The sequence below is a fragment of the Pararge aegeria genome, chromosome 10, assembly GCF_905163445.1.
Source record: "Pararge aegeria chromosome 10, ilParAegt1.1, whole genome shotgun sequence".
In the NCBI taxonomy this organism is placed as follows: Eukaryota; Metazoa; Arthropoda; class Insecta; order Lepidoptera; family Nymphalidae; genus Pararge; species Pararge aegeria.
Window position 1 is genome coordinate 11,090,910 of NC_053189.1, and position 16,380 is coordinate 11,107,289.

At 35.6% G+C, this 16,380-nt stretch overlaps 1 non-coding gene across 1 annotated transcript; it reads right to left on the bottom strand.

The window, feature by feature from the left end:
* Nucleotides 1-15,515: 15,515 nt before the first annotated feature.
* Nucleotides 15,516-15,588, bottom strand: Trnar-ucg. The gene has a single exon. It is a non-coding gene; the product is annotated as a tRNA-Arg (tRNA).
* Between the last annotated feature and the right edge of the window lie 792 nt (nucleotides 15,589-16,380).

Consider the following 16,380-nt stretch of genomic DNA (forward strand, 5'->3'; position numbering starts at 1 on the left):
ATCACCTCAAATTACCAGGAAACTTATTGTTTAATTTTTAGAACATTGGATAGAACAGGCGTTACTCTCCGGAATTCCATGATCTTCCATTGTTAACTGAAGATTTGTCATTTACGCGTATGTTATTGTTATGTATTCGGTGAGCAATAAGGAGTACTGTTATTTCATTTCATTTCTAACCCAAAAACTGGCAACCCACATTTGATGTTTTATGAGTGAGATCCAGGGTGGGTTTTCGGACATTTCTCAATGTTCTCTGATCTGGTATGGTTGGTTGCTAGGTACCTCCCGACTTGAATCGAGTGTCGAGGTTAACACCTTAGCCTCATGCTAGACACAGGGCTGCACGTTGCATGACGTGTTCTGTGCGAAGTGTTACTCGGTTTATCAGCGTGTTTTTCCAAGTGGGTGCTGTTTGGTTCTTCAATTATTACTATTTAAAAAAAATGCAACGACGAAGAAGAAGAAGTATGTATTATTAGGTATATATTATACTATCCATTTATTGTAAACGTAATAAGAGGAACCGAAAGTGTAACATAACCTTTGCTACTGAATTAGGCTGAATGTGCAGATGGCGCCCAACGAGTAAGTAAAGAGCGAAGTGATAGGGACCCGATATACGTGCCCCGATTACTGACGGCTGTTTTCACATTTTTGATATTCAGATCAAGTAATTCCTGGGAACAAATCCCAAGTTAGCTAGGGATATTGAAAGTTTATGGATTTTCTATGTTCTCAGCAACAATTTGATAAAAATCAAAGATGGGGGAATATGAGCCATTCCAGTGCCTCCCGGCTGCGATTTACAAAAGCAACTGTGAGCGACGGCTTGAGTAAGCTTTGATTAAAAGCAGTGTGCTGTAATCGCCATTGTATGAAAGCTAGTTAGTACCTATGTGTACATCCCGTACTTTCGATAAGTACTAACTACCTTTCTTCTTTGGAAAGTGCTTAACAAAGTCTGCTAGTAAAGAACTATGTCTACTTGACATACTTTGCATTAATTGTATCATCATCAATCATTATTTGACTAGAAAATTGACATTTTGCACGCCTCATAAGCGAAGCGTTGAGGTGGGTATTACTGTCAGTTTACGCACACCGAGTGATTCTCCAACTTAAAATGTTTTTTTATTGTTTATTGCTTTTATAAGTGAATATAAATAGACACATGTTGAGAATAAACACTATTTTCAACACTTGTGATATTTTTAAATCTCTTTTTATTATTTAAACTAATTAAAAAATTGTTTAAAAAAGTTCTGTCTTGGACGTCCGTGTGTCTGTATGTGCGGATCCCGTACCTTGTGGTCACGATAACGAGCGAAATACTTCACTTATCGATGGATGGTCACACTTGGTTTTTTATAGGCTTCAGTATTTTGAGAAATAGAAGCCTATTACTTTTCACGGTATAATTAGATGTAGTTTAAATATTATTTACAAATAATCTCAATTTTATTGTAATGAATGAGATTATGAGGCATGCACTTTTGGATTTTCCAACTATTCAAGCTTTATAAGTGGTTTCTACTGTTTTGTCTGCTACTACTAGTCTAAGATGGTAGCGGGTTAAGCCTTAATTTAAATTTTTTAAAGTGTTTTTACCTTCACTTGGAGGAAATATCAATTTTATAAATTACGCGGCCTGAGATGGTAGCTCTGACTCCTAAACTTGTCGGTTCCGAATATTTTTATATGCATTTTAAATTTATAAAGTCAAGCCTTAATGCTTGTTATTTCACTGGCAGCTACGCCTTTTATACAAGAACATAGTATTGCAATAATGCTGTTTAGCGGAGAATGCATGGTGGTAGTACTTACCCGGAAAAGCTCTGACACTATTTATTTATTTTACATCTTGTTAGTACGGCAGGGCCAGTTTAACTAACTAAATGTAACAACAAAATTTATGGATAACTATAAGACAAATGAATGAAACATGACATAAACATTATAAAAGACATGATATTAATATAGTGCACAATGTGATATACTGCGAATATTGAAATAAAGGTCATTCAATATACTCAGAGTAGCTCCACAATTAACGTTACAATCTGCCCACCCGTCATTGAATAGATCCCATTGAGCATTGCTATCCAATAGCACATTGAATGACGACAATGAACACGGTATAGGTGCCGTGCTTCGTAGAACAGTGTTACAGGAAGAGACAATTTGGCAAACTAAACTACTGCTGTTATACTTTTGTAGAGTGAAAGTGATTATCATGAAGTGAAATTGTATGGAGCAGATGTTATTTGCCACACGAACTTTCTCCCCTTCTCCGTACTGGCAGACAATCTGGTGCACTCATGCGACGGGCAACCTTCAGCGGAATTGTAGTTCCTTCCGCATTGCCCTTCTTCTCTTTCTTTTTCTTCTTCCTTGGCTTGTCTCCGTACTTGGTCGGCCGGGACCTTCCGTTGCATGAAGTGCCACTGGTATGGCTACCCGTTGGGTCACTCCACCCCGCCAAGCTCACTCCAGAAGCTTAGCAGGAAGCCCAGGTAGCCAAGAGAGACATATTATGACCGGCCCATTGCCACTGAAGCATTAGAGCTTGTTTAAGCGCTAAGGGTCATCAATTAATCAAAAGCCTAAATTAATACATGTCTTTAAGCCAAAATTTTTTCCCTATATAACGATAATTTAGTTAATTCCTTGCAAGGGATAACTGTTAAAATACATTGAAATGTAACCATAGCTAAACTAACTGAAAATGTACTATACTTTAGTCTTTAACCATGTACATGGAATGTATCGAACTACGACCTCTAGGCTCTAGTTTGCATGACAAAAACTTCAATTTAAACTATTTATTAAACAAACCATATTTTAAAGTACCTATCTTCATTCTATTGCAATAAAAAATAGCTTTTTTTCAAGGTACTGAGTATTCTAAAGAAACAAAAGTATCGTTATTGTAAAAGTTAGAGGTACTCCAGTAGATGGGCTCGTTGGAGGGCGTTTTAATGGCCTCTTGACAGGATCTTGCCGGGTCCTCAAAGTCACTCCGTTGCTCTGATTGTACAGGCTGTTATGTGTGCTATGAATAATCTGTCAGATATTTTGTTCTTGCCCGAGGCTCTTTATTACAGAGGTTTCAACAATAAGTACAGTATGCTACATATTATACAAAAAAGGCCATATAACTTGTACTTATTAAACTAAGTTCGTGTATAAATTCACATCTTCGAAACTTCATGTATCTATATATACATATATCACTGATCCGCTGAATTTTGTGAGTGTTTAACTGTACAATCTAGCTATCAACCTCACGAACTAATAACAGGTGATTTATTTTACTCTGTAGTGTGGAAAATAAATATGTACTGTTACATCCCTAAATACTAGCATACATATTGCTTGCACACTATTATTGATTTGCGTAATATTAAAGTCCTGGTTACTGCCTGCCTACCTGCTTAAGTCCTAATCACGAAATGCTGAAAGACCTTTTGTAGTTCTATACCACGAACAAAGTCCAAGTCAATAATTGGAGAAAATATATAAAATAATATATAAACGATTAGTCTTTGTTGTTGTTGATTTAGAGTCTAACAGTACGCAGTACTTAAATTACCAGAACCTTGGGCAACATTTTTCTAAGTGAGAAATGCACGGCATGTTGCACGACATACGTTTTGGGACGAACAGTCTGGCTGACATTTTCCGCACCATGTCGCTAAACTCATCCAGGGATTAAAATATACAAAAATTACCCCAGGGATTATTGCTGTATTGATTGCAAACCGTCTACATGTGACGTGTGTAGCTGTCTAGCCGTCTCTTCATAAACTTTATTACTCCTTCAGGTAACAAATGATTGCAATTATGTACTCGCGGGGTGTTATCTAAACAGGCGAGTTTCTGTGTAAGTTAACTACAAAATAACATGAAAACCTAACACAGTACCTACAAAGTGATTAATTGAATCAATTTGTACTAGGTGCTATCTTTTATTAAATGAATGGCCTGTAATATTTATATTTTGCGCCCCATGTTACGGAATAATTATTGTATTATTCAATTATATATGAGACCGGAAACACACTCTTAACACGCCAACTGACGCCACACCACTATAACATATTATGTTAGTTGGCGTCGGAAAGCATATAATAAGTAATACAGGGTCATTCAATATTGGATGTTTCGATACCAACATGTCGAAAATTAATGCTTATAAAATTTTCAATACTCATTACGTATTGAAATTTTTTTTAAACTATAAATAAGGTTTGTTCAGCTCAATACGTACACAGTTTTCAGATATTGATGTATAATATGGTTCGTTTTGGAGGATATTTATTTAAATAGCATATTGAATGGTGGTTGAACTTCTTTAACTTACTATAATCTAGCAGCAGGTGCAGGTCGCACATTATATAACGTTGGCGAGAGAAAATAGATGGCTGGATTTCATAACAATATCTCAACATTCTAGGGTCAGGGCATCCAAATAAAATTTTCACGGGTTTATTTATCCTGTAATATAAAAAAAATTTGAAGGAAAATTTCTTTAACGGCGTTGGAAAAAAATTTACCGTCACATTTTTGGTTACGCCTCTGATTTTTGCGTTACACGCCATCTTTTTCTGTTACTCGCCATCGTCATTTCTGTAATGTGGTAAATATTAGTTAATTGTAATAATTAAATAAAAAATATGTCATAAATAAGTTTCACTTCTTACGTGTGTACACTACTCACACCCATTTTTTTGCTGTAGATGCCACTGAATATAACTCAACGGCAATGTAAAAAACATAACAAAATTCAGAAATGTCCAAATCTAGTAAGACGCACTCTAACACCAAGATATGTTGACTAACTCTAAAATTGACGATGATTTGCGGGACAAACAGTGACCAAAATTTGTCCTAAACGCTAAACTTAAAATTACCTCAAACTCTACTTATATTCTGTAACCCGTGATGTAAATAGTGGAATAAGTTTGATCGCTTGGTCTTTGTCCTCGTAGCGCTCAAGTGATGGAACATTTTGAATATTTTACACGTTGACGAGGTATGTTGGATAAATATCTGACCAGCCGCATGTATTTCAGTCACTTTTTCTCGCTACGCTGCCTCGATTTTGAGGATCGTGGCTTGATAACACTTCCTTCACTATTTTTTGCCAAATCTTCATATTAGTACCTGTGGTGTTTGAATAGCACTACAATAGGTGCGTCGACTGTCTCTCTTACCTGGTCTGGCCAACATCTTAAACTACGGACGCGGAGGCTCTTTTCTTCGATTCGATTTCTGTTTTCATTTGCTAGTAGGAAAGAAGTAGTCGCGCATCTGCTGCAGTCATATGTTGCATAACCGAATTTTATTTTTAATCTGTTCAAAATAGAGACATTGTTCTTGAGTTCAGTCCAGAATTAGCATCCGCCTCCAGCACCATATTTCAAGTAAAATCTATCAATCCATGCTTTTTCGATCCGCGTTTAAGAGTCTCGTCACGTCTCAGCTCCATCTAAGAAAAATGAAATACAAAAGTGTGCGGACTAGATGTAACTTTGGCCATCGTAAAGTAATTCCCGTGTCAAATAATTCCCGTAAAATAATTAACATGTCCCGCCATATTTAGAAGAGTAGGGAATACGTCCCAAAATCTCTACGGTGCAATTTCCACATTGCCACAATCGCTGAGTTTTAGCATAGATAGGCATTTTTAAAGATTACGGGCATCTAACAGGCGTTGTTAAAGTTTTTTTTCGTCCTGTGCTTTAATAATATAGCTTGCTGCTAGTAATATGGGAGAGAGTACCACTTAAAAATTACAAAACTTTTTTTGTTTTAAAATTTTCTAAAAGTTCAGGTTGAAAAATATTTTGTTTAGCTTTATACTATTAGTGAGAGCGAACCATAAGCAAATGAAAATTAAAAACAATGAATTGTCAGACTTTTCTGAATGTCATGCTACTTAATTTGTTTTTATTCTTTACGCTCGCGTTTCGTAATAAGCATTCATTTAGGTGCAATTTCACCTTTCAAAAATAAACAAAGCCCACTGTCGCTCCTTATTATCAAGTTTAAATTATAGTCATTAACTAACGAGAAAATAAGCCGAGTCTTTCAATTTACTTTCAGTTTAGACGATAAGGTTTTCAGTTACACAAAACTTTGTGTAAATTGAAACTTGCAAAATTTAAAGCAAATGTTCGTTTTCAGTAAACTAAAGGTTTCTATTGTTACAATGTTATATTAACTGACAGGTGTCTATACAAGGTTTTTTTTTAAATCTTCCAGGCTCCTGCCGATTATTTATATTCTCATGTCGTAAAATAATCGGACAGTACTTAATAATAATATTCATCCAGGACATTGTTAGTATTGAAGTTAATACCTGGCTTAATACTTTCTCTTAACTTAAGAGACTATTTCTCTTAACTTCTAATAACTTAAGATACCCTTATTTCTAGTCAGATCATTACTAGGAATTTATGTTTTTATAGAGATAATAATTAATATAAACATTAGTTTAGTCACCAATTTCGAATTAAAACTGAATAATATGTTTGTTTAATAAAGTAATAGCAGCATGGATCACTACAAAGAGCAATATCGAAGGATTAATTGCGTAATTTATCTCACAGCCCGTGCTATACGTAACATCGCCTCGTTCGGGCAATCTATCTATCAGCCTGTTTCCCCGTATTATCCACTCTAATCGCATATTGCCGTACTAACCACAAAATTAACCATACAAGCTGTGTTTTGCTATCGACTATTTACAACTTTTCAATAATAAAGCATTACAATAGCTGAACGGTTGAAAGGCTGAGTCGGGTTAATTCGAATAAATATAGGCTTATTGCCATGTCATTCTTCAAAAATCTCTGAGTACCATTCTCCAAACGCTGCTCATCACCCATGTAATGAGCAGCGTTTGGATCAGTCAAAGACTAATCCTGAAGAGTGAGAGTAGGTACAGTGGACGGTCCCAGTGGATGGACTAAATATGTGATAATAAACTCGACTAAATTTGAAGCTAGCAAAGGTGGTAGGTTAATGAATCACTGACCGTCAGATTGTGGATGGTTCGTTGTTATCATTGGGAGATATTCGGCCCAGCTAGGAATAGACCTGGCGGGGGTGGTAAGCAAATAAACTACATATTTTTATTGCTGGAGGCGTCAGTTCAAGGCGGCGTAGCTCGTTGCTTACTGACTCCAACGTTGGCGGTGAGGCTCATGTAGTAGCCTGGCGGGTTGGGCTATAGTGAGTGGGTAGGAGTGCTGGATGATAAGTCTGCCTGCCCCTAGTGGCAGATTTGTTATTCCTTCACACGCAGACAGGAAAGCGGGAGTGGAATTTGAAAAGATCAAGGACAGGAAGCTGTATCTCCTGCATTACCGCCATCAGCCACCCTTTAACCATTGATTGAATTATTTTTGTAGCCCTTCCAAGAACTTCTTTGTTGAGAAAAGAGAGTAATGTTTCATATTCATTTCATTATATTCACGATATTCAACTGATTTATTCATATAAATAGAACAGAGTAATATAATTTCAAAAAAACCTTTTATGTCGAGAAAATTCTGTTCTCTTTTTTCATTAAAAAAGTCTTTGCATCAATAATGTAAAATAGAGACAACTACGAATGTGCCGTATTGTTTCGAAGCGCATAGGATTATAACCTATGCTACGTTGTAAAAGATATTTTTCCTTCGTGCTATTACAAACTAGCGTAGGAGTTACCCAGTTATTATTAATTAACTTGGCCAGAAGTGGTTTTGCGTCACAAGTAGGTACCCTAAACGGCTAGCCAAAATTGAATAGAGGTTAAATCTCTTGGGATCAAGGCGATGTTATAGTAACATTATTATAGAGTTACGAAGCTTGGGATAGATTAATATTCACAAAACTTAAATTAGATCAAAATTATTCAAAATTAAAGTGATAAAAAATAATATAATGCTCAAAAGTAGTAGATGATTGTATAATAATTTTCTGTAGGAATTCATTTCATATTTTTTTTATTCTTAATGGTTGACTACAATTACTTATACATTAATTGAAACGACTACCATCTTTTGTAATTAATTATATCGTTAGGACCAGGCAGATTTAGGGGCAATTTGGAAATCAACAATTTCTAAATATTGACTGGTGTGATCTGGTTGGAAGTTTAAGCCATGGCTAGTAGCCATCCCACCAGTAACGATGAACCGCCAAGCTTTTGAGCTTTCCGGTACAATGTAGTTTGGAAACCCATCAGGGGCTTATATTTTACTGCAACGTCCCTTAGCCCATTATACCACCTTAATCTGCATCATCTGACTTGTACTGGGATAACAAGAAAACATTGTCATCATCATCTCAAACGAAAAACGTCCACTGCTGGTCATAGGTTCTTTGTAGGTAGGGTTTGCACATGCCACGGTTTTGTGCCACTTGTATCCAGCGCCGCAATGAGACACGGTTCGAATAACAAAATTGAAAAATATATAGTTCGATGGATTTTCAATAATACCATCGTATCTTATATGAATTCTCTTGTAACTCCAGATTGAGACGTAGTGTTCATAAATGGTACCATTTTTATCCGGCTAACCAATGAGGTTTCGCTAAGCCAACACAATTTATCAGTAAGGCGAGAAATAGCTCATTATTTCGTGGAACATAGAGTTGGTCAGTACCTATTACTACCGAGTATAATTCATGTTTATTTTCTCAGCGTTTGGGGAATGTCTGCGAGCTGCCCTGGTTATCATTAATTAATTAACATTAAGGTAGACAGATTTTCGGGTCACACGAACCTAAATATGTGGCTGAAAAGGCTTTAAGGTCAAACAAATGTTTCATATCTGGGGCTTCCAGAATTAATGTTACTTAAGATCATAGATATATTAAAGGACCGTACGAAGATTATATTAAAATATGTGATCATTATAATTATCTTCACATTCAGGACTAAGTTCGTTTACTATTCGCGATAGTTCGTTTAACGGTTAATTATACATGATGAGGGAGTGCAAGACGTAGTCATGCATGTATTCTACGTATCCAACTTTAGTACTTGGACATATTTTTGCGTCCTTTCTCCGACCAGTTTTTATATTATAAATTAACATTATGACTCTGCTATACTAAATAAACTCACTAGATATTTTCTAATTAATAGCAGAACGTAGCATTAATATTATGTATTAGTTTATTTTTTATATGTTTTTGTAATTAATTAAACTTATAATTCTATCCATTTCTCAAATGGTTGCCTGGAAGAAATCACTAAAGTCATAAAATTTAAATTTTGTACCTTTGTTAATTTTTTTAAAATTTTATTATTTTTAATTTAGTTTTTTTGAAAGCAGCTAAATACTAATTATTTTGTGACACGTGGACGATCTTACAGGTATTAATGTAGCAAAATGAAGATCGCCGAAGCTTGTGGTTTGTGGTGATTCCTCGTCACTGTCCAACTTTTGTCATCATCGTTATGATCAACCCATTGCCGATCCACTACGGGGCACGGGTCTCCCTTCAGAATAAGGAGGGTTTCGGGGTAGCCAAGTACGTCGGTGGCCGCTGGTCAAGTTCGGGTTCGTAGACTTCACACACGTTTGAGAACGTAATGGAAAATTCTCAGGCATGCCGGTTTCGTCACGACGTTTTTATATTTAATTTCTTAAATTAAAAACGCACAGAACTCCGAAAAGTCAGGGGTGCGTGCCGGGCATCGATCTCAGTCACCTCAAAAGGGAGGCCAAAGTTCTAACCGCTAGGCAATCACAGCTTTTTCAAATAATAAGATCACATAATAATAACAAATGTTAGTTGAGAAAAACGCGTTTAATTTTCTTCCGTTAAAATATTATTTTCTGATCCAATCTTTAAAGCAGTTTTCGAGATAAACGAAATATATTAATACATACTATTATTTTTATAAAACATGCTTTGATTTGTACTTATAATAAAAATAATAATTATACTTATATTAAAAAAAATATAGGCTTCAAAAATGGTAAAAATGTAGGTACGAATAGGTAAATATGACGTGACCTATAGGTACCTTCGTAAACGGAAATATATTGGATAAATTATTAAGAGGCATTGGAAATAAGGCACACTTTAATGGCAAATTACAAAATCCCAATAACGGCTTGTACGTAATAAACCACTGCATTCTTCATTCAAATACGAAATTTCTGCATAATCGGTGCATATTGAATATGGTATTTGGATGAAAAATGCGAGCTATCTCTGATTTTATCGTGACATGCATCGGTACCAAGTAAACGAGTAAACACCCTTGCGCATTAATAAAGATACGAAAAAAGCTATTGTATTTTTTAGCTTTCATATATTTTATCGTTATATTTATGTGAAAACAGAAGAAACCTAAAACAGAGTTAAAATCCCGCCAACGTACATGGAATAAAAAGATTATTTTGAAGTTTACGACATCCCTTTTCTTATCTTAACACAACGATAGGTGCCGAATGAACGATGTTTAGGTGGAGGCCGGATTACGACGGATAAAGAACAAGTGTAAGTCAACACAGATTTTGTAAACAAAACCTTGAGAAACTTGATAAATAGAGGAAGACTTTAGAAGCTGAAGGTTTTGGTCCTGAACTCACTTTGGGATGATAAGATATACCGTTTGGAAAGCTGAAGATAACACGTGTGTTTGGAAATATTTATGATTATCTTTATACTAATACCCAAAATTCTCGTCATAAATATTAATTGTCAAAAGCCGCTAAGTTGCGCTCACACTTTTTTTCTTCTTTCTTTCTTTTGCTTTACACGTAATGTATAATTTACTAATCGATGTAAACTTCCCCTCCGAACGTATTTTAATTTTGATTATTCATTATCTCCTAAGCTATGCGTGCCAAACTTCATATAAGCTAATACGCTATAGCGTATCATTTCTTCTACAACATATATGCTGTAAAAGATTTTGTACAAATTTGATAAAAATAGAAGACCACAAATGTGTGCACTAACACAGATGCACTATCTATTCCCTCACTCTCATGGTCTGAAGGGGTCAGTCGCAGGACCGCCAGTTTAACGTGTTCTCCAATGCACGGCAGTGTATCACCGCTATTTTCAAACTTCGGGCTGCTGCTAAGAATTTCTTGATAGAAAAACCCAATACTCATTCAATGACCTGATGAGGGGAATGAACCCAGAACCTCGTGAGATCCAGTTGAACATGCAAGAGCAACAAGGTAGTTCTTCTACCTTAAATATATCGCTCTGTAGTCATCATCATTCGACGGCCGATTGGCGCAGTGGGAAGCGACCCCGCTTTCAAAGTCTGTGGGTGCCAAAAATGTTTGTGTAATGAACATGAATGTTTATAGTGTCTGGGTGTTTATCTGCATATCATAAGTATTTATGTGTATTATCCATAAAAATATTCATCAATCATCTTAGTATCCATAACACAAGCTACGCTTACTTTGGAGCTATATGGCGATGTGTTAATTGTCGTAGTACATTTATACATTATTTATCCTCGACCTGATAGTAATTTCTCCTAGATTACATAAGAATAAGAATTTATATCCTCCCCGCTATTCCAATGCTTATTAGTGAGCAAAACATCACACATAACTGGAAAAAGTTGAAACATTTTATGCAGGTACACACAACAAAATGGACTTTAAAAGAATTCGCAATCGATTTTAAAAGACTGAAAACAGTAGCGTGAAATGTTGTCAGACTGGTCGACATACTTTTACCGGTAGTTAATCCGCTGACCCGCCTGAATTCCTGGCTTAGCTGACGTCAAGCAGGACCTGAGGGGTTCATGTTCAGCTGTGTCACGCGGCATTAAACAGTGGTGCCACGTGTATGTTACTTTATTATAAAATTTTGATCCAGGAGATTTTTGTGCTTTTGCTGTAGGTATTGTAACTTTATTCTAACTAAAACGCTTTTAGGTCATACTCACATAAAACGTAATACTATCTCATATATTTATATGTTTTATATATATATAGACACTTTTTGCTGCAATGAAGTTGATAGCACTTGTAGCACATGACTCAGCCCTCCTTAAGGATTTAAAGGTACACATAATGCAATAGGTGGTAAGAAAAACGGAAACCGAGATTTTTATCATCGACCCATTACCGGCCAAATACAGGGCACGGGTCTCCTGTCACAAAATGAAATGATTTAAGGCAGTAGCTGACCAAGTGAAATTTCTTTGACTTCGTTAAGGAAGTTAAGAAGATTATGGAGGACTTTCAGGCATTTAGGTTGGCCCATGATTATTGATATTATCCTTCACCTTTATGTTTAGCGTTTGCTAGTTATGTTTTATTGCTTGAATTAAAAACGCACAGTAAAATTCCGAAAAGTAAGCGGTGCGGAGGTCGAATTCGGTTCCCCAGAAAGCCAAAGCCTAAAAAGAGGACCTAGTTTAACAACTAGGCTAATATCGTTTTCAAGATCATATATATTACAATTTTTATTTATATTTTGTGCTATTGGGAAATGTTAAATATTTAGTCTCCACATTTTAAAACCAATGTCTGCACGGCAAATGGTAGCAACATTTTTGACAGAGGTACGAATACGAATCATTTAATTTTTCTTGTTACTCCTCCATTTACATCAAACGTTTTGCAACGGCTAACTATTCCAATTCAAGTCAGTAGTTAGTGGCATAAGAAGTTATGACACGAACAGGTAGAACTTTTGGTACGGAATCCGAAATCAGTGTATGGAATTGGTACACATTCCAGAAATGGCAAATGTTTGTAGCTATTGCTACGCTTTCGTAGAGCCACTCAAGTGAGTTTTAGGGCACTTCACTTGGGCACCTTAAAATACTGCACCTATGTTTATGAAATTTGGCACATATAGAATTTTAATCCTATAGATGGCCATAGTTTAGGAAAATTTTAACCTGAATTTTAGTAGCTGGGATTTAGCGTGTCTTAGAAACCGATTAGGGGTTTAATGTAAAAGCCATACTCCGAACAGGTCAGCCCTATACCATCTTAGACTGCACTATCACTTACCACTATGAGATAGCAGTCTTGGGCTACCTTGTAGTGCAATAAATAAAAAAAACAATTAATGATTTTTGTTCCTCATAACACACCGCATGATAAATAATACAAACTTGCCGAAATATTGGATATCTATATATATACAAGGCAAAGGTGACTGATCTATCAACGCACAGCTCTAACTACTTGACGGATCGGGCTAAAAATGTTAAATGGGGGATGAAAGTTTGTATAAAATCCTTCATTTATCAATTTATTTTTCAAGTTACATCCATGAAACCTTGGTTTTAGGTTTTCGATTACAAATAAAGAAATATAATAAAATATAAGGCATGAAAATTAACACGAAAGTTTCTAATTTTTTAAGTAATTTACGTTTATATTTTTGTATTAGCAGCAAGACTTTTTTTTTTAAACTTTGTAGTTAAAATTTACCAAATCAAAATTAAACTTAACGTTAGCGATGCTGCGGGCAAAAGCTAGTTCAATATATATATATTAACAGTTCCCGCGGGATTCTAAAGAAACAGTAAAAAACGCGGATGAATTCGCGGTCAATATCTTATTATTACTTATTACTGAAAATGGTCACGGTCGTTACTTAAAATAACTTTAGGCAACTTTATTATGAAACCATAGAAGCTGCGATTGTAAGATCACTGCTATAATATTAATGTAGCCTTACTGAAATTGGATATAAGTATCCACTGGAAACTTTCAGTCTTGCATATGGATGAGATAATTCCAAAGACCGGGTGTGCGAAGTTTGAGCAGCCGCTGTATTGTTGAAATAAATTGAAACTATGCGATTTAAATACTAGAAATCTATAAATACTACAAAAAATAAATTCAGCCCAACGCCGCTGTATGTTGAAAAACCATTTTTTTTTTAAAACCGCTCAATAGGTTATATTAAAATTTCGTGACGGAAAAATGTAGGTTCTACTACTTACGATATATTAACCTTTTTTTGAGTTGACTGCAATCTCACCTGTTGGTAAGTGACGATGCAGTCTAAGAAGGCAATGGGCTGACTTGTTAGAGGTATGGAAGCACGAGTAATATTAAAACCTTTTCGATTAAAACACGACATCGTAACGGAACGCTCAATCGCTTAGCGGCACGTCTTTTTCGGTAGTGTGGTAACTAGCCATGGCCAAAGCATCCTAACAGACCAGACCGGAGAAAATTCGGGAATTATTTTAATTTCTAAATCCTCAAACTCGGGACCCTCTACTTAACCAACCAACATACCGACAAAGACGTGCCGCTGATCGATTTGGATATACGATGTCGCGTAGTTGTCTGCATCCCTAAGTGTACGCGTAGGAAGCTCTACACATCTTCGTTTCTGATCCAAAGGCATTCCAGATCCTAGCGGTGCCGCGAGGATCTGGAATGCCCTTCCAGCTTCCATTTTGCCCAGTACCTACAATATGAGTACCTACAAATCAAGAGTGAATAGGCATCTTTTAGGCAAGCGCGCTCCACCTTAGGCTGCATCATCGCTTACCATAAGGTGTGTATTTTTTTTTTTTAACTCCCACTTTATGGAGCGTCTACTTTCCTCCGTCGGTCGGTCGGAGACCTTTTTTGACTAAATTTTATTTCATTTTTATATTGGGGCTTTGAGTGATAATATTTAAAATGTGTATTATTAGTGTAAATAGTAATGGATGATATTCATTTCAATAATAAATTAATAACTCAGATCATAATAAAACGCGCGCTCCACCTTAGGCTGCATCATCGCTTACCATCAGGTGTAATTGCAGTCAAGCGCTATGTCTATAAACATAAAAAAAAAGTGTATGTGATATGGATTTAATATAACTTCCATACCCCAGGGGGTTAAATCCATATCTATCTTAGTTTACCAGCAGGTAAAATTCAGGTATCCTGTACATATTGGATTAAAAATACACAATTATTGGGTTCGTTTAGAGAAAGTTGGATTATATCATTAGCACTTTAAAATACCCCAAACTAATCGTCTTTTATCAAAATTTAGTTTACATGGGTAGAGAAAAGCTTTATAGTTGTGTTTCAATAGAACCATCTACACCAAAGTGGTGATTCAATGTAAATTGTTTAGTCAATGGACGCAGAAATGGCCCATAAACAACACGATCGTGAATACAAATCGCATATTACGTTCATTGAACACCCGGCTTTGCAACATTATCATTATAACTAGTTTAGGCATGGCCATTGACATGATCGTATACGACATTCGCATGTCTTGGAACTGTGACAAATAAAGCTAGAACTAAACTAAGGGCCTGTTTCATCACCTTCTGAAAAGTCTCGGATAGCCTAAACAAAACTTTTGACACTTTACGTCAAGTGACAAAGACAAAGTTTGAATAAGCCATACGATATACTGAAAAAAATAAAATATGGATTTGTAATCACTAAATGAAAATAAATATTACTTTCTTTTAATTTTTTACTTTTCCAGCTATTACTGGAGGTAAAAAAAAAGTTAAATTGGTTTACCGAAAAAAAAATCGACCGTGACAGGACTCGAACCTGCAATCTTCGGATCCGAAGTCCGACGCCTTATCCATTAGGCCACACGGTCGGTATAGTAAGTGGAATAAGTTTCCATCGTCATACTTTTACAATGTGCATTGAGCTTTACCATTCTACTGCATATAAAGTGTAAATGCTATATTTTATTTCAACGGATGTCAACATGTTGATTTTGGCAAATTATGACCATTGTTGGAAATTGTTGTGAACAAAATGTTTACAAGTAAAAAGGTGTTTATATACCAAACAATGCGACATCGGCTTACCGCTTTATCTCGGGATTAGTATATATCTTAGCCAATTTACGCGACTCCGTGTCACATGATGAGCCTTTGTTTGCAGGATCAGGTGCGAACATTTCGTTTTGTTGAAAAAAGTATTTCAATTTCGTATTATTTTGACTTCTTCAGAATGAGTAACTAAGCTGAATACTGAAAATTAGTAGCGTAGCACTAATAAGTCTGCATTCATAATAGAGTATACATTACGTATATTTTTTTGTAGTTTCGCCTTGTAAAGATGTAGTAGTTAAAAATGATGGACACAGGGCAATACTTTGCAGAATGTGTTTCGGGCGTGCCCTACGAAATGTTGCTTTGTTTATTGGCAATTGTTTTCCACTTACCATCAGGTGGGTTGTCTGGTCGGTCAATGAATTATTCACTATAAAAAAAAAGTATCGTCAATTAAATCATGATATAACTATATATTAACCTTCCGTACATATAATGTTATGTTCACATTCTAATTATTTAAAAAAAAAAATGTCTTTTCTTCTAGAATGTCGATACTTTAACCTTACTAGAAAATAAACAAGCGTTCCGGTTTTAAGTAAATAGAG